Source organism: Bombina bombina, chromosome 3 (assembly GCF_027579735.1).
Source record: "Bombina bombina isolate aBomBom1 chromosome 3, aBomBom1.pri, whole genome shotgun sequence".
NCBI lineage: Eukaryota > Metazoa > Chordata > Amphibia > Anura > Bombinatoridae > Bombina > Bombina bombina.
The window spans coordinates 540,344,208-540,370,868 of NC_069501.1; positions in this window are offsets into that span (position 1 = coordinate 540,344,208).

A 26,661-nucleotide genomic window follows, 5' to 3' on the forward strand; every position below is an offset into this window, starting at 1 on the left:
AAGACACCCGCCGGAGCTGCAAGTCAATCAGAGCGTTCGGCATAGCGGGTAAGATTAAATAAGGCTCCGGACATCTCCACACACTACCAGACTGAGCACTCCCGATAAGGCAGACTTGGACGGGCAACCTTCCTCACACAGCAAACTGCGCTGCCTGTTCCGGAGGGTCGGGGCTCCGCTCCGGAGCAGGGGTAGCGCATCACTTGTAACTGCAGCACATATTTCAATGCGCTAATAAACTGTCAGACCCACACAACAAAAAATAAACAAATACAAAAGTTACATTAAATGGTGCTGGCTCTGCAATTACTAAGCCCCCTTTTACTCTCAGAGGGTTAAGAAACCAGGCCTTCTACAATTATCTCCCTGATATCTACATCTAACCCTCCAGCCTGCATTAAATAAAAACAACAAAATACCGGATTCCACCTAATATTTGAACTCTTGTAGCTCTCACAGGACAAATACATCTCAGGTGGTTTTCTTTTTGCCTGTAAGCTCACCCAATACATATTACCTAAGAAGGGGAAATAAGCAGAGGTCAACACACCAGCCAATTATAAAAAATACCTGGATAGAGACAATAACATACTATTTCCTATTCTGGAGCTTGTACCTAACACAGGGTTTTGTGCCCAAGAACTAGACCACCACAACAACACCAACTCCTGAGACACTCAGCAGAGAACCCCAAACTTGAAGGAGTGCTCCAAACCATCTGATCCCTAACACCCTCAAAACCCCTCTGCTCCACTGCAGAAAAATTGAGGATAGAAACAAAGAAAGTACTCTCTCCTTATCAACCACTAAATAGTAACAGTAACTAGTTAAGCCTAGACTCCCTCCCTCCCTCCCTTTCCCGCTGCCCCTAGTGACAGCGGGTCATACCCCACTTCCTTCTCACACTTCGCCCAATAGGGGGCACCCCCTTGGGAGGGGGTCATATACAGGTCCTAAGTCGCAAGCACTCAACCATTTTCTTTAATAGATTTATTTCTGAAATATAATGTCAAGCTAAAGCTGCCCTCCAGGCAAGCTAACGCAGGGGTCATTGTTAAACAACTTGTTATTTCCCCTGCTAGGACTTGGCGGTAGGGCCTCTGAATTTTAGATTCAAATATGGCAAATATAATGAGGAAAAAACAAAAATCTCAAAAAAACCTTAAGAGAACCCTGACAGATCATTTTCACAATAAACTTACTTCTGAAGCAGAAAATTCGGAGGACGACTCCAGAGACTCTACAACTTCACTTGTTAGACAACCCAAGTCAGACATCTCTCGCAGGGAAGGTTCCTCCCTCTCGCAGTCAACTTTTTTAGACGCCATTCAGGTCCTCTCTGACAAAATGGACACTCATTACAACTCCTTACACCAAGAACTGAGACAATCAGTAACCGAACTGAAACGAGACGTATCTGCAATAAGTGAGCGCACTGAAAACCTTGAAAAGAAACATGCAGACCTCTCTTTAGATCATTTTAACTTACTAGATTATTCACAAAACCTGGCACTCCAGATCACAGACCTGGAAGGCAAATTGGCAGATTTAGAAGACAGGACACGTTGCAATAACCTGAGAATCAGAGGGATTCCAGAATCAGTCACCCCAACCGATCTACCAGGATACCTACAAGGGCTGTTCAAGGAGATTTTGGATACGCTTCAACCACAAGAATTAACCATTGATAGGGCTCATAGAGCTACACGACCTCGGAACTCCTCAACAGACAGCCCAAGAGACGTCATTCTGAGATTACACTACTTCTCAGCCAAAGAAAAAATACTTAGAGCCTCATTCACGAACAAAGATTTGAATGACCCATACCAAAACCTACAGGTCTTCCCTGACCTATCTCAGCACACTCTTACAAAGAGAAGATCCTTTCAACAGTTCACGCGAGTCTTACGCCAACACAACATCAAGTACAGGTGGGGTTTTCCTGTGAAAATCTTCCTCCAACACCAAGATAGATCGTATACAATTTCCACCCCTGAACAAGGCATGAAACTCCTTCTCGCTTGGGATCTTAACCTGTCACAGAAAACCAGCATCTCTCAAGTGAATCCTTCAGAAACTCTTAATGCATCAGCACCAGTTTGGAATCAGCGCCCTTCCTCACCAAACAACTAAGCCATGTAAAGCCGCACCCCATGAAACAGAATAAAAGTGTTGTTCTTAATGAGATACTTGGGCTCACACACGGGTACTCATCTTACTCCCCTTAAGCTCAAATTCTCAAACCTACCCTTGACCAATGGCCGGTCAGGAATTTCAAGACCTACACCTCCAGTAGGCACAAGTTAACAGATCTAATACCTAACTAAGTTCTCTTATTTGTTTTTCCTCCCATATTCTTAGTGTAAAGACAAAAATTATACCTTTCCTTTAGTTGCCAACGTCTTCCTGGTCAGACACGCTCTACTAGACATATCGTTCCAGATGGACCTACTCCAAGACCCCACATCTAGCCAGGAGGCTAGCAGGTGATCCTATCCTTAAGTTGAGAACTATATAGTTTGTTATTTACAAAGCAATGTTGTTTATTCTTACAGCGGACTATGAGTATATGTTAGATAGATAAACTAATGTGAACTTAACTCATCTGAGAATAGTCACACTATGTCTAAATGTCATCATTTTTATCTCTGTGTTTTCTCTCTGATTTTCACGTTATAGTTAAATAGCAGAAATATCTTATATATGGGTTTTATATGTTTTCCCTCAACCTTGTTATTGCATTCTTCTGTTGATGTTTGAAGGAATACTTTGAAAAAAGGTTTTTATATTCTTTCTCCTCTCAGTTATAGATTCCAAGCTGAAGTTTTCCAAACTCTCCATATCCTCACACCTCTCTATTTCTTAAACATTGTATAATATGCCTACCCCTTCTACATCTTCTTACCTATTCGCATAACCTCAACACATCATATAGACCTCTTCCCTTAGACAGCTAACACCTGAACATAATTATACAGTCATAACACTTCAAAACCTTAATACAATCCGTAGAAACAATAAGAATCCCACCCAACAACCTTTACTCGTGCCCTACAAATTAGATAATACACCCTACAACCTGTAGGCATTGGACACCCCATAAACAAGTTGATACACTTCAACCTTGCTTAACGAAACTGAGCCTATAGTACTCAAATACACTTTTATCTTTAGATCCTGGAGGATATTGGGACCCCGACTCCCCAGAGTCGCTTCTCAAACCCTCTTACTAATACCCTGTACGGTCCGTTAAGGACACCATAACCGACACTAGGCAGCTCCGCTCCCCCCCCCCAGGTACGGGATAGCTGCCTACGGGTTCTTTACCCACTTTCTTAATCCAAGCGGCTCTTGCCCACTGTACTCTTTTATCTCTTCTTTTTTTCCCCACTCCTCACAACTCAGTCGATACTATTAGTCGATAGTGCACATTGAGAGTCACACTCAGAGACCATCACAATAGACACTCGGAAGTATAACCCTATACTCCCTCCACCCTCTATCCCCGACCATCTCCCTACTGACTAATCCCTATTGACCATGGAGTCCCTCCATGTTGTCTCCTTGAATGTCAAAGGCCTCAACTCACCAACGAAACGCAGCCTCCTTCTTAACTACTTACAAAAAAATAAAGTGAGCGTTGCCCTATTACAATAAACCCACTGGACACTTGCGCCACATATCCCTCGCACAACTAAGAAATTCCCAGTTGTCCTAGAAGCATCATTCACAACAAAATCCAGGGGGTAGCGATTTTCCTAAGTAAGGATGTAGAGTTTACACCCATCCACATCGAAATAGACACCCAAGCCAGGTACATTATAGTTATATGCAAGATTAATTCCCAGCTGACTACTATTGCAAATCTATACACCCCGAATAATAGACAACTACGCTTTCTCACTAAAACTTTACACCTAGTATCAGAGATAAAACAAGGTGAACTAATCTTAGGTGGCGATTTCAACCTTGTATGGGATCAATATGTTGACAGATTAGGCCCCATGATCTCCACAATAGATAGATCAGTCCCTTCCCTATCCAGAGCATTTAGATCCTTAATTTGTCAATATGATTTATATGATGTTTGGAGATCTCTCCATCCGCAGGGAAAAGACTATACATTTTACTCCAACCCCCACAAATCACACACCCGAATAGATTATTTTTTTGTCCCCGCCAAATTGCTAGACAAAGCATCACAAGTGAAAATAGACCCAGTTTCATGGTCAGATCACGATGCCCTACATATGATACTAGACGCTCGCCCCTCACTATCTATAGGCCCGACTTGGAGACTGAGAGATTATCTACTAACAGACCCACTCACCAAAGTAGCAATACAAGAAATAATTACAAACTTTCTCGAAATAAATGACAACTCCCAAACCTCTGATGAAAACATATGGGCCACACTTAAGGCTGTATTGAGAGGGCACCTACTTGACATGGAAGCCGACTCCAGGCGAAAGAAAGGTGTTACCCTCTCTTCTCTGGTTGCTCAAGCTAGAATACTGAGAGAACAGCTAACCAAGTCATATTCCATTACCACTAATAACAAGCTCCAAGAGATTAACAAACAAATACTCGACGCTGAACTTCAAAGGACACACAACACCCTAGAGAAGTTCAAAAAACTATATTACCACTTTGGTAATAAAGCCACATCCCTGTTAGCCAAGAAACTACGCCACCGTTCTGCACAATCTAGGATACTAACCATCAAAAATGAACATGGGCAACCCGTCTCAGCCCCTAAAGATATAGGCAAAGTCTTCAAAGACTTCTACCAGTCACTATACAACATTGAGGCAGACAAATCTAAACCCCATACCTCCCCGACGGACACATCTACCTTCCTTGTAAACCTTCACCTCCCTTCCTTGGACCCAACATTCACTCCCCTTTTAACAGCCCAGATAACCACACAAGAAGTCATCAGTGTCATCAAATCACTAAAACTTGGGAGGTCCCCTGGCCCGGATGGCTATACAGCCCACTTTTATAAAGCTTATCAAGGGATACTAGCCCCCTTACTTTGTAGAACCTTCCAAGAAGTAATGCAAAAAGGCTCATTCAAAGCGGCATTTCTTGAAGCAGTGATTATCACTATTCTTAAGCCAGGGAAAAACCCTGAACTCTGCGGTAGCTATAGACCTATTTCCCTCCTTAAGCTAGACATTAAACTGTATGCCAAAATCTTGGCTAACAGAATGTCGAAAGTAATCCCTACTATAATACATCCGGACCAGGTGGGATTTATCCCAGACAGAGAAGGCCCAGATGCCACAAGGCGAATTTTAGACATACTAAATTTAGCGTCTAGGGGCGAGGCCCAATTCTTGGCCTTGTCCCTAGACGCAGAGAAGGCATTTGACAGGGTCCGGTGGAGATATCTTTGGGAGACGTTGGAAGTTTTTAAGTTTCCGGACCCTTTCATTAAAGCCATTCAAGCTTTATACTCCCATCCCACTGCCCGAATAAGAGGCACAGGCTTCCAATCTGACACTTTTACCATCACTAATGGCACTCAACAGGGCTGCCCCCTCTCCCCGCTGCTCTTTGCCATAGCCATAGAACCACTAGCACAAGCAATTAGGACAGACCCCTCGATTAAAGGTCAGGAAACCAATACCCATACACACAAAATTTCACTTTACGCAGATGACATCACCCTTTTTGTAACTTCCCCTGTAGAATCTTTATCAGCAGTCTTCAAGATCATTGCAACATTTAGCCCCATAAGCTTCTACAAGCTAAACATAGATAAGACAGAAGCATTACCAATAAACATTTCGCCTCAGACACTTAAAATCATGCAAAACCACTACAAATTTAATTGGAGATCTGATTCAATTAAAGTTCTAGGAGTTCACTTAACTCCAGACCCTGCTTCCACTATACACAAAAATTTCTCTGAATGACTCATAGAATGCCACAAATTGCTAGGTTCCTGGGAATACAAAGAAATCTCTTGGTCTGGGAGGATAGCGGCCATCAAAATGTCATTCCTCCCCAAGATCACTTACCTCTTCCGCTGTATACCATACAATATCCCAAGACCTATATTGAATAAACTCCAAGGGTTAATCACTAACTATTTGGAAAGGCAAACGACCTAGGACAGCGAGACACACCCTAGAACGACCCCTTGCTCAAGGAGGACTAGCTTTACCTAACCTCTTTACCTATTTTAACGCATCTAGACTTTCCCACATTCTAGACTGGAATAACACCAAAGCAGCAGTATTTGGCTGGTACCTAGTTGAGTCCTCCACACTCCCTCCTGGCCTTGCCCTTTCAGATCTCCTGTGGATTCCTTCACATCACAGACACAAGTTAGGACCCCTACACCCCACTCTGCAAGACGCCCTGAAACTCTGGGATTCAATTAGTCACGATCCCAACATATCAACCCACCCCACTCCAGCCCTCACCTTGTCGGCGGCAATTTCTACACTACCAGAAACACACCCAGACAAATGGAGGGACCTACATGTCAAAACAGTTACTGACTTTTACGACGCTGGAACTTGGCTTTCTCACCCACAGCTCTGCATCAAATTTAACATACCCCAGAAACTCCAGTTCGAAGCTTGCCGAATTAGCTCCTTACTCCGCTCCTGGGGATACCCGGTAAAAGCCCTTAGACCACCTACTAAATGGGAACAGATGTGGACTAACGCACACAACATAAAACACCCTCTGTCTCTACACTACATCCTCCTGGCAAACATCAACCCCACCCTTAAAATCCCCCAACACACAGCCTGGGAGAAAGAAATAGGATTTCAAATAGATACTGACATATGGCAGCACAGGTTACAGATCACCAGAAAGTTACTTCACTGCTCTACTCTTTGGGAGTTATATTATAAAATCTCTGTTAGATGGCACCTAGTACCAGTACATTTGCACAGAACGTACAACTCACAATCTCCTTTGTGCTGGCGATCATGTGGACAACCAGGCACTCACTTGCACATTTGGTGGACATGCCCAAAAATACAGCCATTATGGAAAAAAATATACAATACGCTTAATCGCCTTGCTATTTATCCTCCCTACCTACCGGAAGTTGCCCTTCTACACATGCCAGTCCCCACCACAGACAGCTCCACCGAGGCCCTCATGATATACCTCTTCATGGCTACTAAACTGAACATAGCCAGGTCATGGAGGAGCAAGAGCCCACCATCTCTCCCACAGATACTCTCTACTGTCAGACATATCAGACTGATGGAACAATACTCCTTTCGAATACTAGACAAGGCAGACTTGCACATCAGAATTTGGCACCAATGGCTTACCCTCTTCCCAGACTAACCTAGTCGGTTGTGGGATTCCCTCTCAAGCCAGCCCACCTCCCCCCTCTTCCCACCCACTCAAATCAATCCTCTCCCCCCCATTCTCTACTGTATTCCTAGTAGTATACTTTACCACTTAGGTAAACATAAACATACATACCCACCCCTACACTGAGTTGAGTCTGCTCCTAGCTTCCTTAGATGAGGACTCTCATTGTGTCTCTTAGGTGTTCATTCCCTTACTAATTTTAATATACAGTTTTTTAGTGACCCTATTCTTCCTAAGACACCAGACAAACCTTATCTAATTTAACCTGAGTTGTATATATCATTGTGTGTCTCATTTTATGTATTATTTTATTTGTCATTGCACAAGGTTCAATAACTTTACCCCATTGTTACTTCCTCAAATTATAAAAAGTAGACAAAATACCTAAAGCCAGGTTACCCTTCCTTATTACAGCGGCTGGATATACTAAAGCAACTCAAAATACATGTAGAATGTTCTACAGTAGTTCATCCAACTCCAAGCAATGTTTGCCCCAATTATCATTATGTATCCAGAACGTTGTATAATTGCTCTGCTCTAACGAGTTATACCTGTCCTTGTTTTTTTGTTTTGCTGTATTTCTATTTGATTGTCTCAATAAAAACCTTTTAATAAAAAAAAAAAGGGAACCAAAACCCAGTCCCAAAATTGTGGCAGAAACTAGGGTGTCACCTAGCGCCCTCAATTTGGAGTCTAAAAAGAAAACTTATGCAGAAGTGGCCCAAGAAAACAGGCCTTCCCCACAAAGTTTTAACCCTGCCCCTCCCCCATCACGGGCCGAGGTGCAGAGAGAATATACTCAAAATGGGGGGCATACCCAGGTAAATAATTATCCCCAAAGAAATGAATACTTACAAGGTAATCGGTATCACCGTAAAATAAAATACCAAAAGTGGCGAAAATACTCTCAGGACACCCCAAGTAAATAGGGCTCCCCAAGACATTAATGCTGAACAAGTTGAACCCCAAAGACAACCACATCAAAATAGGAACAATAGCTATGATTCTGAGGGATCCCAAGGATCCAGGAATCAATACCCTGGGATATCAAAAAATCAGTCCATGGATAAAAATGGCTTGTTCGTTCAAGTGGGCCAACTCAGTACGCAAATAAGTCAATTATGTACACTATTTACTAATATGAGTCAAGCTTTGACGACTCAGAACCCTAACAATCCTTTTTTAGGGGTACAGCCAGTGGTCAGCAGCAGGCCACAGGCACAGTCATAAATACTGCAGTATTACCTGAAAGAGAGAAGAGATATACCAAATAAAATGATAAATGTCAATAATGGTACTAATCATATTCTCTCCCTACTGACCGGAAACGGACGATTTAGCAGTGATGACGAGCAACCTCAGCCTGAAAGCTCTAAAAAATCTCTTCCTTTGCAGTATTCTCTTAACCTTATTCCCACAGATGCAGTACACAGGAACCCAGCCAGCCCTATTATAGAGGAGAGGACCGGTAAGAATGAGAATTCTTCTGCATCAGATAAAGTGGCTGATTCAGGTAACTCGTGGCGAAGCCCACAGATGTGTAATCATGCTAATTTATGTGTGAAATAGTAGAAACTGCAGGGAAATATTATGTATTAGCTGAGCTCCAGGATTCAGTCTCCAACCCTATCATGGGATTGATTGACACTGGATCTCAGGCAACTATTTTATCCCACATGTACTACACACAGCTAAATGAGCTAACACCCCACAAACCTAAGACAAAAGAATTTGATGGTTCACTAATAGGAGTTGGGGGTGACTCTCTCAAAGTCTACGGTACGGCATGGTTAAAACTTAGGCTGGGGAACAGGGTAATAAGAGACCCTGTCATTATAGTGGATCTGCCAACTGATCGTTTGATAATTGGTAGTGATCTCCTGAAACGGTTAAAGGGACATAATACTCATATGCTAAATCACTTGAAACTGATGCAGTATAACTGTAAAAAGCTGACAGGAAAATATCATCTGAGCATCTCTATGTAAAAAAGGAAGATATTTTACCTCACAGTCTCCTCAGCTCAGCAGAGTAAGTTCTGTGTTAAAAGTTATACTCAGATGTTGCCCAGCTGCAGGTAAAAATAACAAAAAAATGAAGAAATGAACAGCAGCCAATCAGCATCAGCAGTGCTGAGGTCTTGAACTCTTACTGTGATCTCATGAGATTTGACTTAACTCTCATGAGATTTCATAGTAAGCTTCCTTTACCTGATATAAATAAATAATATGAGAGTTCACGATGCTCATGCTTTCAGCTGTCCCAGGACAGACACACTAAAATGCTGCTTAGAAATCCTTTACAATGGGAGGTGGCTACTGAGGAACTTTTGAGGTAAAATATCTTTCTTTTTTACATAGAAATGTTCAGGAGATATTTTCTAGTCAGCTTTTTACAGCTATGCTGCATCACTTTCAAGTGTTTAAACATTTGGGTATTATGGCCCTTTAAGCAACATAATTGATTGAATAAATAATGTAATTTGGTCACAAGTAAAAAGACCTATTAATTATAAGAGTATATCTCACACCCAGCATAACTGTTACATGGTGGAAGAGAAGCCAGATGCTGTGGAGATTCATTTTCTGAAATCACTATCCTACAAATAGATGATCAGACTCCTTTAAGTGGCTCTGATGATAATACTTTTAAAATTTCGCCTGGAAAGATAGCAAATAGCTCTTTAGACGGCGATGCATTAACCATATCTTTCCACAAGGGGGATCATAAAATCCCTAAAGGGGGAGGCCACACTCAATACCTCGCAGGAGTTGAGAGAGTTAAGGATGATTTATTTATCCCTATGCAAGTGCATGACCAAATATGCTAAATTGAACTTAAAACAGGAAGCTAGCTACATAAGCGAAAGCTTATTAGCACAGATAGCTGAACCTAAAGTAATGAAATATCTTTCTCCGCAAGACTACTGTGTCCACGGCCTAGATGACAGGTCTGAAAGCTATAATGTCACAGCTAAATGTTTATTATCTATCTCTATAGGTAATAAATCAGCGAAGCACCTGTTTTTAGTTTTAAATGCTCCCCATAATCAAATATACATTGGCAATGATCTCTTACATAGATATGCCATACAAATAGATTTGATTAACTCTTGCCTCTGGAGCAGGTTAAAGGGGGACACTGAAGTCAAACCAGCAAATGCCATATGCTGTGAATATGCAGGTGTCTAACGATGTTGTAATCCCTGCTGGGGCTGATATATTCCTCTTATCCTTACAGGTAAATAGAGGTCAGAAATTAAAAACTTCTGAAAGACTAATTTGCCTCTTCCATAGAATTCAAAATCTGGGTATAACAATGACCCATACTCCTATGTTAAATATAGGAACTAATCCAATACATGTTATTGTGCATAACATGACCCCACAGGATATAACCTTGTCCAAGGGAACTACCATAGTATATGCACTGGAATCAAGTTATTACACTGTTGGATTCCAGAATAATGTAATTGGGCTAATACATGAAGGATACTTAACTGAAGAACAATTAATAGAGCAATCCTTTGCATTTATGCCAAGGGCCTATTTATAATTCAGTCTATATATCCCTTCAGCTCAGAAGAAGGCATCTGTAAAATTGAAGAAGCCTCTCTAGTATTTGATCAGCCGATCAAAGATCAAGAATACCCCAATACCCAAAGTCATGAGGGCAATGTAAATTATAATCAAGGGGATCTCACCTCTAGGTTGGAAGAAGTCTATGAGATAGGACAGCCTGAAATCTTTGCAGGATTTCAGCAAATAGTCGAAGAACAAATCTCCTTAGCTAATTGCTGTTCCAGTGATGATGAACGCCGACAACTACGAGAACTCCTGATGTAGTACAAGGATATTTTTGCTAGGGATTCTTATGACTGTGGAACTACAGACTTGCACATTGCAATAATCCAAACAGATCCCAATGCACCACCTGTCTTTATTAAACAATACAGACTTCAGTTAGCCTCATATGAGTCTCTTGCAGAAATCATAAGAAACTTGGATGAAAGGGGTATTATCCGACAGGTGCATAGTGTGAAAAAGCCCCCCTAAATACCGGGATATGACTGAAACCTGTCAGGCTTTTCCATTAACAACAAACTATGTTTTTAAATAAATAAATTTCACTTACACATAATATTTATATGTGGTAAATTTAATAAACAATAGGCAATTACAATAAGAGTAAGAGAAGCGTCTGATATACAAGGCTCTATTCATCTAACCTGTCTACACTATAAACTAATGCCTGTGGGTGGGTGCATGCGAAGATTGCTGCAGTCTGTCTATTACCTGTTGGTGTTATGTGTCCTTCCTACCTGTCTGTTCTTTCCACAGCATATTTAAAGAAATATAGCCCCACCTTGAAGAATGTCTTAGCCAATCAAATGCTTAAATGTCCAGTTGATAATTGCTTAAATGTCCAGTTGATAAGTCCCAGCAAAAGTAGCCAGCTACCTGTAGGTGTCACTGTTGTCCAAGAAATGACATTTGACAGTACTCCAGGGCATAAGCTGTTAACCTCCTTTGATGTTGGACAACACACTTGACAGGACTCCAGGCGTACACTGTTTGATGTTGGACAATGCTGTTTATGATCCTTTGAAGTTCCAGGAATGTGTTGGACAATGGTGTTTATGATCTAAGGACTTCATAAGCCTTTATCTCTGTGGTGATTGTGAAACGACATCATTTGAATTTCTGTTCAAAGATACAATCTGTTGTATTTCAGTCTAGTACATATTTGCAATGAGATACCACTCTCTAGTTAGTTCAATTTGTTCCTAGAAACTGGTTTAGATATTAAGTCTGAATTCAACAAGAAATTGTAATCCAAATTATACTTCTTACATCCCCTCTTTGTGTCTGAATGACACACGAGTATTTGTTGTGTTAGAACAGTAACATTTCCTTTTCAGACCTGTGGTTTTATCAGTGTGGGTTATGGATATGCTGGCCGAACAGATGAGTTATGATTTCAACTACCTTAAGTGTATATATCTAACTTCTCTAATCATGTGTCTAGCCTTGGATGTCATACGCTTAACTTTTGTACAAAGAACAATTTGTATAACAAAACATACAATAGAACAAATAAAGATAATAAACATAGGATGAATCAAATAATATGCAAAATTATTTACAGTGGAAGATTGTCCAAATATGCGATGCCAAATATTCGTGTTAGAAACTGATTCGATGTGGGGAATAAGTTGCTCAATTTGACCTTGAAAATGTTGAATAACTACTTTAGTTTGCTCGTCAGAGTCTTTCATCTGTTTGAGGAGCACAATGTCTGATTCAATTATTTTACCCCATTTTAGTAGAACAGATGCATTCCTTATATTTAGAGGTACTAAAGAAATATTTATACTAGGGCTATACCCAACTGAGTATTGTGAAATAAATGGAACCGTAAACACCATTCCTGAAATATTCAGTAAATGCAAGTTATCCCCACAATAAAGTCCCCTTGGCAAATCCTGATTCCCCTGACACCCATTGTAAGACAACCATTTAATTTGACTGAGCTCATTTAAGAGTATAAAACACACCCTACCATGTCCCATATAAGACACAATGTTATTAGAAGAGACTGTTTCAACAACCACTTGACATTGAGAATTGTTATGCCAGCATGATGTATATACTTCTCTGTACTGGCCAGGTGTACACACATATGTTTTAGTAATGGGGTGTTGGCCACAGAGAGACAGGTCCATCTGTGTCCATTCCCCATTCCTAAAGATAAGAGTGTCGTATTTCAGTTTGCAAAACATAGCTTGAGTGTCAGAAACTGGAATTCCTAAAGAAACCAGTCTCTGAAGCTCAGTTCTGACCCCTGCCACAGGAATTAGAGATGATGCAGTACACATGCTATTATTACATCCATGCCAGTCATTTACCCATAGTTTCATATTGTTTAAAGCAAAATTAGTAAGACCATGTTTAACATTAATAAACATTAAAGGCACATGACCATCAGACAATGTTTGCATCATAATTTTGAAATTGGCTGATAGTTCTGCCTGTGCCTGTGTACATGCCAAACCAAATGAAATGTCTGATGTTGTATTGATTTCACTGTTGATTAGATCATTTACAACCCCTAGCAGATGTGAGTCTATGTTTACTATGGTTTGAGTGTGTCTTTCACTGATCTCAAGCAATAGATTATTTATCTGAGATTGTACCTTTAGACCCTCTGCTGTATCAAATCCCAAGGCTTAGATTTTACTATAAACTTCTTGTAAATCTACAGAGTTAAGCAGCCCTATTCCTGTTCCTACACCTCCCAGAATTCTATCAATTGTGTCCCTTTTCTTCCTATTCTGTTGCATACATATTCAACAGTTGAATCATCAGCAAAATTATTAATAGCTTCCATCTTACCTTATAACAAGTGGTCCAGTAATCTTGTCCTTGTACGGCCCTCTCCAGATCCCTCACGTCTGAGTCCTGCTGCAAGTGCAGCCGCTTGTATTGGGCTCCACAAGCTCTTGTATTCCAAAAAAAAAAAAAAAAACTGGAACGCTAACCTGCCTGGCTTCGCCAATGTGAAAAAGCCCCCCTAAATACCGGGATATGACTGAAACCTGTCAGGCTTTTCCATTAACAACAAACTATGTTTTTAAATAAATAAATTTCACTTACACATAATATTTATATGTGGTAAATTTAATAAACAATAGGCAATTACAATAAGAGTAAGAGAAGCGTCTGATATACAAGGCTCTATTCATCTAACCTGTCTACACTATAAACTAATGCCTGTGGGTGGGTGCATGCGAAGATTGCTGCAGTCTGTCTATTACCTGTTGGTGTTATGTGTCCTTCCTACCTGTCTGTTCTTTCCACAGCATATTTAAAGAAATATAGCCCCACCTTGAAGAATGTCTTAGCCAATCAAATGCTTAAATGTCCAGTTGATAATTGCTTAAATGTCCAGTTGATAAGTCCCAGCAAAAGTAGCCAGCTACCTGTAGGTGTCACTGTTGTCCAAGAAATGACATTTGACAGTACTCCAGGGCATAAGCTGTTAACCTCCTTTGATGTTGGACAACACACTTGACAGGACTCCAGGCGTACACTGTTTGATGTTGGACAATGCTGTTTATGATCCTTTGAAGTTCCAGGAATGTGTTGGACAATGGTGTTTATGATCCAAGGACTTCATAAGCCTTTATCTCTGTGGTGATTGTGAAACGACATCATTTGAATTTCTGTTTAAAGATACAATCTGTTGTATTTCAGTCTAGTACATATTTGCAATGAGATACCACTCTCTAGTTAGTTCAATTTGTTCCTAGAAACTGGTTTAGATATTAAGTCTGAATTCAACAAGAAATTGTAATCCAAATTATACTTCTTACACATAGCTCTTATAACAATCCTATTCTAGGTGTTCTTAAGCCCAATGGACAATGGCATTTGTGTGCTGACTTAAGACAGCTAAACAAACAAATGTACATGTCTGGCTGGCCCGTGCCATATATTGACCAGTGCCTAGCACAGATGCAGGGATCTAAAATATTCACTGCCATTGATTGTGCACAGGGAAATTGGACCATAAAGGTACATGAAGAGGACTAGTATAAGCTTGCATTCTCATTCCAAAATGTCCAGTATGCATTCCAAAGTTTGGATACATAAACTCAGGAGATGAATTTGCTGTATTCATGCACTGAAAGGGGGACTTTATCTCATGTTGATGATGTTTTAATCAAAAGCACAGACTTTGAAAAACACATCACAGAGCTTAAACACGTCCTCAACCAACTTAAAAGGGCAGGTGTCAAATTATCCCTACAAAAACGTCAATGGTGCTGCTCTCGTGTAAACTTCTTGGGATATGAAGTTACTTCTGAAGAGTTAAATCCTCAGAAGAAAAAGGTGGAAGCTATAATAATTTCTAAAAACCCAACTAATTTAAAGGAATTGAGATCATTCCTGGGTATAACTAATTATTCTTGCAAATTTATTGATAATTATGCAGAATTAGCTAAACCACTACTACTTCTTCTAAAGAAGGACGTGAAATGGCACTGGAGTGATACTCAAGAGACAGCCATCAAGGAGCTGAAGAGAAAACTCACTCAAGCACCTTGCTTAGCGTACCCTGAGGGTGGTAAACCTTTCTACTTAGAAACAGGGTACACAGATATAAGCATGAGTGCTGTTTTATACCAAAAGCATGATAATTTAAGCAAAATCATTGCTTATGCGAGCAAAACTTTACCCCCAGTAGAAATAAATCTAGTGATTGCGAAAAAGCCCTCTTATCTTTTGTATAGGCTCTACAAAATTTCTGCAGCTATATACAGGGCGAGAAAATTATTGTAGAAATGGCCCACCAGCCTTTGCTATATCTGAAAAGTGAGACAATAAGAGATGTGAATTTGTCTAATAGCCGCATAACAGCGTGGACTCTTTCCTTACAAGGCTGGCCTTTAGAAATTTGCTACAAGCAAAATAAAAAGAACTCAGTTGCACACTGGCTTGCTGAGCGCCACGACTGTACTGCTAAGGATCATGGGGAAAAGTTATTAGAAAGTGATTTCCTGGAGGAACAATTGCTTTCCCCATATAAAATATATAACGAGGACCATTGTCAAACATTGGATTGGATGAGACTCTTAACCCCTTGTGCTTAATTACCCAATAAGGAAAGATAGTCTTACTATGTAGTTGGATTCAATGAGATCTATTTATTTTTAGAATTATAAATACATACAATAAAATTTAAAACAATAGAAATTGATTCTTAAAACAAATCTAACTGGTTGGCCAACCATACAGTGTGAATAAAATGATATAATATGTTTTCCAATCCCTGTTACTTAGTGTATTATACAAACATATCTGTATTTTTGAATTTTGGTTTAATTGCAGATATTTTTTATGGATTTGATATAGTGGACTTATGAAGAAGTATGGTATCCACAAAGAATATTCGCAATATTAATTCTTAATTAGCATATATACCATATTCTTTGTTTAAAGCTGAACATACATAATTAAAATAGCGTCAATGGTATCAACATTAGTAACAAATAATAAAAGTGAAACAAAAATAAAGTGATACAGTAAAAATCGTATAAGTTATGAAAGATAAAGTCTTTCTGCCATGATCGTTAGAGTAAATGTTAATTGCTTTTGCTGTTAATTGCTTTTCTGTTGTTAAGTCCTCTGTAGGGATAGTATGTGTGGGCGTGCTGCAACACGTTTTTGTCTAATTGGTATATATGTTGCGATTATAAGTCACTGTTAAGTAGTTTTGGTTTTCTGCCATTCACATTAACTTCCTTAGTTGGTGTAGGTATAATAAATCTTACCCGTTGTTTCTTTTGGGATACTTTGTTTCTGGTCTAGTTTCTTTTTGTACCCAATTCAATCTTTACTGTGATAAATGTGGATCGGAAGCCCGGATAGCTGCTGCCGGTGTTGTAGTGGTTTCAGTATGTCGCGTTGGTTTGTCTCCGCGATTACACATACTTGGAGTAGATGCTGGGGTAATGTGGTAGTGTGCTTTAACCGTTAATCCTTTCGTCAGATGGCTGGTCTTTTTGCCCGGTTCTGGTTTTCAAAACCTCTTGAATTGTTGCGAGTGTGTTCTGTTTAGATCAGTACTCTATTTGTTTCAGAGTATCCAATCTGCAGGTGTCCACAGGTTTCTTTAGGCCCAATTTTAGGTAAGGTATTTCAGTTGTTCTTGGCGGTCCTTTAAAAGGAGAACTAGGTGCTTTGAAGGTTGTTCTTGAACGCTTCAGAATATCTTTCAAGCGTATTTGTGGCGGTCCACTTCGAAAGTGGACTATGAAAATGTTTAGTGTAGCAAGGAGTAGGCAACGCATTTCAGCTGATTAATACAGCCTTTATCAAGCATATCCTTGCAGTTGTAAACAGTGGGTTTTTGTATTCTGTGGTCTGATTCTATTGGATCCCCTAGGTAGTTGTATCTTTACAATCTGGTGATCCTATTGGTTGTTGTGTCGGTGCTTTTGATTGCTCATTCCTTAGCATGTGACCTATTAATGGTTCAGTTTATCACGGTGATGGGGGAATTTTCACTTATTTGTATCAGATGACCAAGTAAATGCATAAAACGTTATGAAAACTTGTTCCAGTAGTAAACACAAATACGAATGTATTGTTATAATAAAAACATAAATAACTTTTTTGTACATCAGAGAATCTTTCCTTACAAGGTTTGTGAGTCAGTATAAGGTTATTGGTATATGCCAATTTGAATATTTTTTATGTTTTTTTAGTCCTTTGGTGCAAGAACGCATATTTTATTGTTGGTTCAATTCTAGGGTTGGTAAATTAGAGGTTTAGTCATTTGTTTTGATGATGCAATTTAATATAACAGTGGAATGGGAAATTTCAATTTTGCGTGTTCTTGTTTGATCTTTAGTAATCGTTTGTTAAAAAGCAGGTTTTTTATTAATAATCGTTATTTCCATTATTATTGCTTTGGTGCAAGTATATGAAACATGCATTATTATTGGTTCTGGAATTTTTATTCCTATTTTTGTAATTTATTTATTTTTAGTGTTCGTTCTTTTATAATCTTTTGTTGAAGAGCAGGTTAATCTTTTGGTATTCATCATTTCAATTGTATTGCTTCAAGGATATAAAACATCCATTATTAATAGTTGTGTATCAATCTGTTGGGTTTCTCTTCCGAATTTAAAGTGTTTGTTCTCTTTTAGCCTTTGTTGAAAGAGTGTATCATAAAACGATTTTTTAAAAATTTTTGGTGACATTTTGAATTGTTTATGAAGTGTTGTTATCAGATTGGGTTTTTGGTGAAGCATGCATTATTATTGGTTCTGGAATTTTTATTCCTATTTTTGTAATTTATTTATTTTTAGTGTTCGTTCTTTTATAATCTTTTGTTGAAGAGCAGGTTAATCTTTTGGTATTCATCATTTCAATTGTATTGGTTCAAGGATATAGAACATCCATTATTATTAGTTGTGTATCAACCTGTTGGGTTTCTCTTCCGAATTTGGAGTGTTTGTCTTCTTTTAGCCTTTGTTGAAAGAGTGTATCATAAAACGATTTTTTTTAAAAATTTTGGTGAAATTTTGAATTGTTTATGAAGTGTTGTTATCAGATTGGGTTTTTAGTGTTGGCATGCAGGATTTTTTGTGGTTCAAGTATTCAAGAAACAGTTTAGACTGAAGTCTATATTCAGACCTTTTGGTCTTAAGGTTTGCATTTTGAAGATCCATTTTGCTTCTTTTTTAAGTAGGTTGTTTGCCTGGTTACCACCTCTTATATTTTGTTTAATTTTTTGTATAGCTGTGTAGTTGAAATATTTTAGATTGCTGTTATTGCAAGTTCTGAAGTGTTTGGGAACTGGCAGGTCTTTATTTCTTTCTAGTTCCGATTTTTCTATTGATAATATGTGTTCCCTTATTCGTTCTTTTATCATCCTTTCCGTTTCACCTATATATTGTTTGTCACATTTTGTGCATGTTATAACATATATTATGTTTGTGTCTGTACATCTTATAGTCTCTTTTATTTTATATTCCTTGTTTCTGATGCTGGATTTGAATGATTTAGCTTTTTTTGCATGTCTGCATGCTTTGCAGAAACCACAGGGATAAAATCCCTGTAATGTTTCACCTTGAACTCCTTTTTGGATTTTCGGTTTGTTATGTTCTATGGTTGGAGTTAGTGAACATTTTAGATTTTTGGCCTTTTTGTAAATGAATTTTGGGTTATGTGGTAATTTTTCTCCTAAGTGTGGATCTTGTTGTAGTATTTTCCAGTGCGATTTGATAATTTTTTCTATTTCACCTCTATCCTCACTGTACTCTGATGAAAGGGATGAACCATTCTTTAGATTCTTCTATAGTGTTAGTTTTATCTTTGAGTTTATATTTGAGTATGTCCTTTCTGTTGGTTTTTTGTACTTTAAGTCTTTCCACTTCTATTTCTTCCTCTGTGTAGCCTCTTTCTATGAATTTCTCTTTTAGTCTCTTTGATTGGATTTCAAAATCTGTGTCTTTTTTACAGTTTCTTTTGAGTCTAAGGAACTGACCCTTTGGTATATTTTGTTTCCACCGCTGGAGGTGACCACTTGTTTCGTGTATGAAGTTGTTTGCATCGACCTCTTTGAAATAGGTTTTTGTGAGAAGCTCGTTATTTTCTGTGCTAATTTCTAGGTCTAGATAATGTATTTTCTCTGTACTGTAGTCTGCAGTGAATTTTAGATTAAGTTGATTGTTGTTCATATGTTCTAAGCAGGTATTTAAATCTTGTGTTGTGCCTTTCCAGACAAAGAAGAGGTCATCAATAAATCTTTTATACATGATGAAATTATTTTTGAAGGGGCTCTCTTGTAGGAATTGTGTTTCCCATAATCCCATGAACAGATTTGCGTAACTAGGGGCAAATTTAGTGCCCATAGCTGTTCCGCAAATCTGTTCATAGTATGTGTTTTCGTACATAAAAAAGTTATGGGTTAGAATAAATTCTATACAATCTATTATGAAGTCTCGTTGTTCTTTTAACATAGTTGGGTCATTACTTAAATATTTATTGATGGCATGGAGGCCATCTTCGTGTCTAATAGAGGTATACAGTGCCTGGACATCGCATGTCACTAGTATATATTCATCAGTCCATTTGAAATTATCTAACATTATTAATAGGTTTGTTGAGTCTCTTAAATATGAGCCTAAGTTTATGACGTATTTTTGAAGATATTTGTCGATATAGGCTGATAAATTTGACGTTAGTGAGTCAATCCCTGAAATAATTGGTCTGCCTGGTGGGTTAGTAAGTGATTTGTGGATTTTTGGAAGGACGTATATGACTGGAATAATTGGGTGGTTAGGGAGAAGGTAGTTGTGTTCTTTCTCATTAAGAATACCTATATTAGATGCTTTATCCAGAAGGTGTTTTAGAAATACTTTGTAAATGATGGTTGGATTACACCGTAATTTTTTGTAGGTGTTCACATCTTGTATAAGTGAATGTACCATTTCTTTGTATTTGTTTGTATCTAAGATGACTATCCCCCCTCCCTTATCCGCTGGCTTTATTGTGATTTTGTTGTTTTCTTCTAGTTCTTTTATAAGGTTTTTTTGTTTTAGTGTGATGTTATGTTTTATTTTCTTTTGTGCGATGTTGCTTATATCTTCTAAAATCAGTTTCTCAAAGGTTTCTATGTAGTTGCCTTTTTTCATGTTTGATTTTTCTTTTTGCCCTGAGTGTATGAAGTTGTCTGTTTGGGTGTTTGTGATGTCATTAGTTATTTCTCTTTCGAGAGAGGTCTTCTGGAAATATTTTTTGAGGGTTAATTTCCTAATAAATTTGCTGGCATCTATATATGTTTCAAATTTATTTAGTTTTCTTGTTGGTGCAAAAGAGAGGCCTTTATTCAAGATTTCTATTTGGGATGTATTTAGAGTGACTTTGCTAAGATTAAAGATACCATTTTGCTTTATCTCATTCTTTTCGCTTGTTGGTTTTGGTGTTGGGGCTCTACTCTTTCTCCTCTCTGTTCCCCTCCCTCTGTTACCTCTTCTTCTGAATGGTTTCTTTTTCTTCTGGTATTTGGGTGTGGTCCTACCTTTAAAAAATGTTGTTCAGTAGTTACAGCGGAGTGTTCACCTTTTGTGATAGTATTTACATTTTCTAAAGGGGCATATCTGTTGTATGTGGGCACTGTCCAATTCTCTTTTTCAGTCCTGTCATTTTTATTTTTGTTGTTCCAACCATGGTTGTGAGTTGTGTTGGTTGTATACTCTTGGTTTCTATTGTAGTAATTGGGGTTTTTGTATTGTTCTCTGTAATAAGTAGGTTGGTGTAAATATTCTGTTCTATTTCCTCTGGAGTAGTCTGTTTCTTTCTTATTTCTCTGGTAGTAATTTTGGTGGTTGTGATGTTTATGGTTGTATCCTGTTGTTTGCCATGCGGGAAATTTTGTTCTCTTGTTGAGAAAGTTTCTTGGTTCCTTTTAAAAGTGTTATATATGAGTGGTGGTTATATGGTTTATAGTTGATCTCTCTTTGATTGTAATTTTGATATCTGTTGTTTTGTGTCCTGTAGTCTATGTCATCGCTATTATTATTGGTGGGATATTCATTTTTAGATGTATCACTATGTTGAGTGTCCTTAAATCTGTATTGTTGTTTTTCTGTAAGGGGCCTTTTATTTATCCCTGATGGGAGGTCAGTTTTGTGTTCTACTGTGGTTTTCATAGTATCTCTTCTCCAACTGTGGCTTGTGTATTTATTTGAATCAGGGTTTTTTAGATGTGTGTCATAGTCCTCTCTGTCTCTTTCAAATTTATTTAGTTTGATTTTAATCAGTTCATCCTTGGTTTCCCTCATTCATTTCTTAAGTTGTTCTTCCTTTCTTTTGTATTCGTCTAGATCTTTAAATATTTGGAGTTTACTTTCTATTTCATTAATTTCATTTCCTAATTTTATTAGAATCTCTTCTCTATGTTCTTTAATTAATTGCATTAGTTTAGCAGATGCCTCATCTAGGATCTCAGCCCATTTCTTTTTAAATTCTTCAGATTCTGTTTTGAATGTGCATTCCTTTTTTATACGTAGTCCCCTAGGTATTCTTTTAGCGCTTAAATACTCATTAAGAAAAATTCATAAATTCTCTATTTTTTTCTTTATCGCTGTTATTGACTATAGTTGGTATTGTATGATTTGTTTTGTCAAAGATGTTGTGTATATTGTCATATATAGTTGATCTGAGTTCAAAGATGTCGGTTCTGTCTGTTTTATCATTTTCTTTTCTAAGAGATATAGGGTTTTCAAGTATTTCTGTTGTGTGTAACATTGTGCTGTTATTTTCCATCACTGCTGCAAGGTTTATTATAGAGATTATTTTAGGTGTAGGGGTATGTTGGGTTAATAAACTATGCACTGTCGGGGTAAAGCTAGGGAATCTCGAAGAAGTAATCTCACAAACTTCAAAGTGGGGGTAAAATCTGGATTGGATGAGACTCTTAAGCGCTTATGCTTAATTACCCAATAAGGAAAGATAGTCTTACTATGTAGTTGGATTCAATGAGATCTATTTATTTTTAGAATTATAAATACATACAATAAAATTAAAATTTAAAACAATAGAAATTGATTCTTAAAACAAATCTAACTGGTTGGCCAACCATACAGTGTGAATAAAATGATATAATATGTTTTCCAATCCCTGTTACTTAGTGTATTATACAAACATATCTGTATATTTGAATTTTTGAATTTTGGTTTAATTGCAGATATTTTTTATGGATTTGATATAGTGGACTTGTGAAGAAGTATGGTATCCACAAAGAATATTCGCAATATTAATTCTTAATTACCATATTTACCATATTCGTTTGTTTAAAGCTGAACATACATAATTAAAATAGCGTAAATGGTATCAACATTAGTAACAAATAATAAAAGTGAAACAAAAATAAAGTGATACAGTAAAAATCGTATAAGTTATGAAAGATAAAGTCTTTCTGCCGTTAATTGCCTTGGGTATATGTTGATGGTTGCTCTTACCATGCCACCATTGATAATGAGCGCAGATTAGTCGCCGGCATTGGTATAACTTGGGCAAATGGATTCCCAGATATTTCTGTAGGTTTGAACATTGGACCAAGATCCAGTCAAGAGATGGCTATTGAACATGGTATTCATGAATTTGTGATCATTACTGACTCAAATTACGTGTGTGACAGTTTTGTTGAATACCTACCAACTTGGAAAAGAAATGGCATGCAGAAAACTAACAACTAACCAGTTAAGCATGGCAAGTTGCGAGATTGATAATCTAGTAGTGTTCAATGGGTTAACCATACATTGTTAAAAGACCAAGGGTCATTCCAGGGTTCTAGGTCCTGATAAGGAAGGCAATGATCTTGCGGATTCATTAGCTAAACAAGGTACCAGAAACCAGGCTAAACAACAGAGTGAGCCTAACTTGGTACAATGGAGTCAGGATTCTCCTAGTGAGGACCTGATCACTAGTCAAAAAGAAGACCCCATTGTAGGCATCTTCTATAAACACATACGGTAGAAGATCCTGAAAGCAACCCCATCGCAAAAGAGGACGGTATTGGCAAGGAAGATCTTAGAATCTTAATGAAGTCCAGATCACAATTCAAATTACAGGATGGTTTGTTAATTAGAACCTCCAAAACTGGTGTGTTACAACTGATAACATTTTACTTACTATAATGTCCATAGAACAGAAGCTAAAGTGTTGAATCACAACTGCAGATCCTGCAGGAAGTACAAAGTCAAGATATAAGTAAAAGTAACAAGATATATAAAAATAGTTTATGTGTTGCTTAAGTGATTATGAAATAAATGTATTCGTGATTTGTTGTATGATACAAAATAACATTACTACGGTTACACTGTATCAAGGTATTAAGCAGTTTCTCTCTCCCATAATTCGGTAAATTACACAGAGGATAACGCCAGCATTACCCTAGTAGTTACCTGAAATCAACGGGTTTTAGACTGATATCAGAAATAAGGACAAACAATACAGTGATTAAGCAGTGTACACATTACAAGTATTGAGAGGTTGTTATTTTATCTATCTTTCCCTTACCGAGTGCTTGGAGAGTAATGTGCGGCAGTCAGTTGTGTTAGTCGGCGGATGTGACGTCACGCAACCGCGAGTTGTAACAATTGATCAATCCGAAGTATTAGATAGAGAAGTGCCTCACTGCAGTTTTTGATTATAGGTCAGCAAATATAAAGTTATGAATGTGAAGTCGTAGCAATCTCACGAGGATTAGTACACGCCACGGGTAGTGAGCTTGGAGACAGGAAACAGGAACTTCCAATCAGCAATACCAAGCAAGGAGGCAGAAGTGAACCTGCTATTTAAATGGTATTTGTGATATATTAAGAGTCTGTTAAAGGGACAGTACCAAGGTCTTGTAATAGGTGTTAAAGAGCCAGTAACCATTAGGCGATATGACACCAGTAAGTGTGACAGAACACCCCCCAAAGAGGGAACCACTACGAGGTTCAGGGTTTAGGTCAGTCAGGGAAACGGCGATGAAAAAGGGAGAGTAACCTAGGTGCATTTAGGTTAGTAGACGGTTCCCAGGAATCCTCATCAGAACCGAAACCAGTCCAATGGACCAGATACTGTAATTGACCTTTAACACATCTGGGATCCAAGATAGAATCCACTTCATAGTCCATAACAGGTGAAGGAAGAGGGGAATTACCGTGTAGTTGAATGGACTAAGTTCTAGTAGGTACATACGGCTTAAATAACGAAGAATGAAAGGTAGGATGAATCCTAAAAGAAGAGGGAAGTCCAAGATTGAGAGCATTGGAGTTGATGACCCTGGAAACAGGATAAGGACCAATAAAACGAGGACTGAGTTTTCTAGTAGGAGTTGATAATTTAAGATTTTTTGTGGACAACCAAACTAAATCCCCTATCTTATACGTAGGAGGGATACGGTCATAATACATTTTTTGTCTGTCCTGAGCAGATTTGATATTATCTTGTAGAAGAGTAATATTCTGAGAAATAGAATTAGTCAAGTCATTCAAGGATGGAAATATGGTATCACGATTTGGCAGAAACTGATATGAGGGATGGTAGGCATAATTTGCAAAAAAAGGAGTTTGATTGATAGAAGAATTCACAGTATTGTTGTAAGTGAATTCAGCGGTATACAAAAGGGAAGTCCAGTTATTCTGTTCTGTGTTACAATAACATCGAAGATATTGTTCAAGACATTGATTAGTATGTTCACATTGACCATTCGTCTGAGGGTGATAAGCGGTAGAATACCTGTGTTGTATCTGGAGAATTCTACACAACTCTCTCCAAAATTTGAAAGTAAATTGAGTCCAACGGTCTGTAGTAATAGTGTAGGGAAGAACATGTAACTTAATTATTGAGTTAAGAAATAAGTTAGCTGTCTGATATGCAGATGGTAAGGTAGAATGAGGAATGAATGAGCCATTTTGGTTAATAAATCGACTACAACCAAGATGGTGTTGTTGCCGTCAGATTTTGGTAATTCTACTATAAAATCCATGCTAATCTCACTCCAGGGTCTTTTTGGAATAGGTAAGGAAAGGAGTAAGCCATACGGATGATGTCTATATCAGATTTTGTGGTAGTACAAATCAAACAAGAACAAACGTATACAGTAGAATCAGTAGCCATAGAAGGCCACCAAACTTTCCTAAGTAGTAGTTCATATGTCTTGTTGACCTGGGTGACCAGCAAGAAGACTGTCATGTACACTGTCTAGTACTTCGTTATGTTATGTAGGAGGGATGTATAACCTTTTCCCATGATAGAACAACCCATTAACTTTACATAAGTCTGGAATAGGTATAGATGTATCTGTATGTTGACATGCTTTTAGATAAGTTACATAGAGAAAAGAAGAAGCAATGATATGTTCTTTAGGAATTACAGAGGTATTGGGAAATTGAATATCAGGTTTTTCTTCCTTGCGAATAAGGCGTCTGCTTTCCCATTTTTTGATCCTGGTCGATAGGTAATTAAGTAATTGCATCTACTGAAGAATAGATTCCAACGGACTTGTCTGGAAGACAAAGTAGAATCAGTAGCCATAGAAGGCCACCAAACTTTCCTAAGTAGTAGTTCATATGTCTTGTTGACCTGGGTGACCAGCAAGAAGACTGTCATGTACACTGTGTAGTACTTCGTTATGTTATGTAGGAGGGATGTATAACCTTTTCCCATGATAGAACAACCCATTAACTTTACATAAGTCTGAAATAGGTATAGATGTATCTGTATGTTGACATGATTTTAGATAAGTTACATCGAGAAAAGAAGAAGCAATGATATGTTCTTTAGGAATTACAGAGGTATTGGGAAATTGAATATCAGGTTTTTTTTCCTTGCGAATAAGGCGTCTGCTTTCCCATTTTTTGATCCTGGTCGATAAGTAATTAAGTAATTGCATCTACTGAAGAATAGATTCCAACGGACTTGTCTGGAAGACAAAGTTCTAGTAAGTTTAAGGAACTGTAGATTTCTATGATCTGTGTAGATCAATATTGGAAATTGAGTTCCTTCTAAGAGATGACGCCAATTCTCAAGTGCAGACTTTATAGCTAAGAGCTCCTTTTCTCCAATGGGATAATTTGATTCAGCAGGAGTGAGAATCCTGGAATAATAAGCAGGAGTAATGGGAGTTGAGATAGAATCTCTTTGAGACAGAATAGCTCCCAAAGCGTATTGGGATGCATCAACCTCTAAAATATATTGTTTAGAGGAATCTTGGAAACAGAGAATAGGAGCTGTA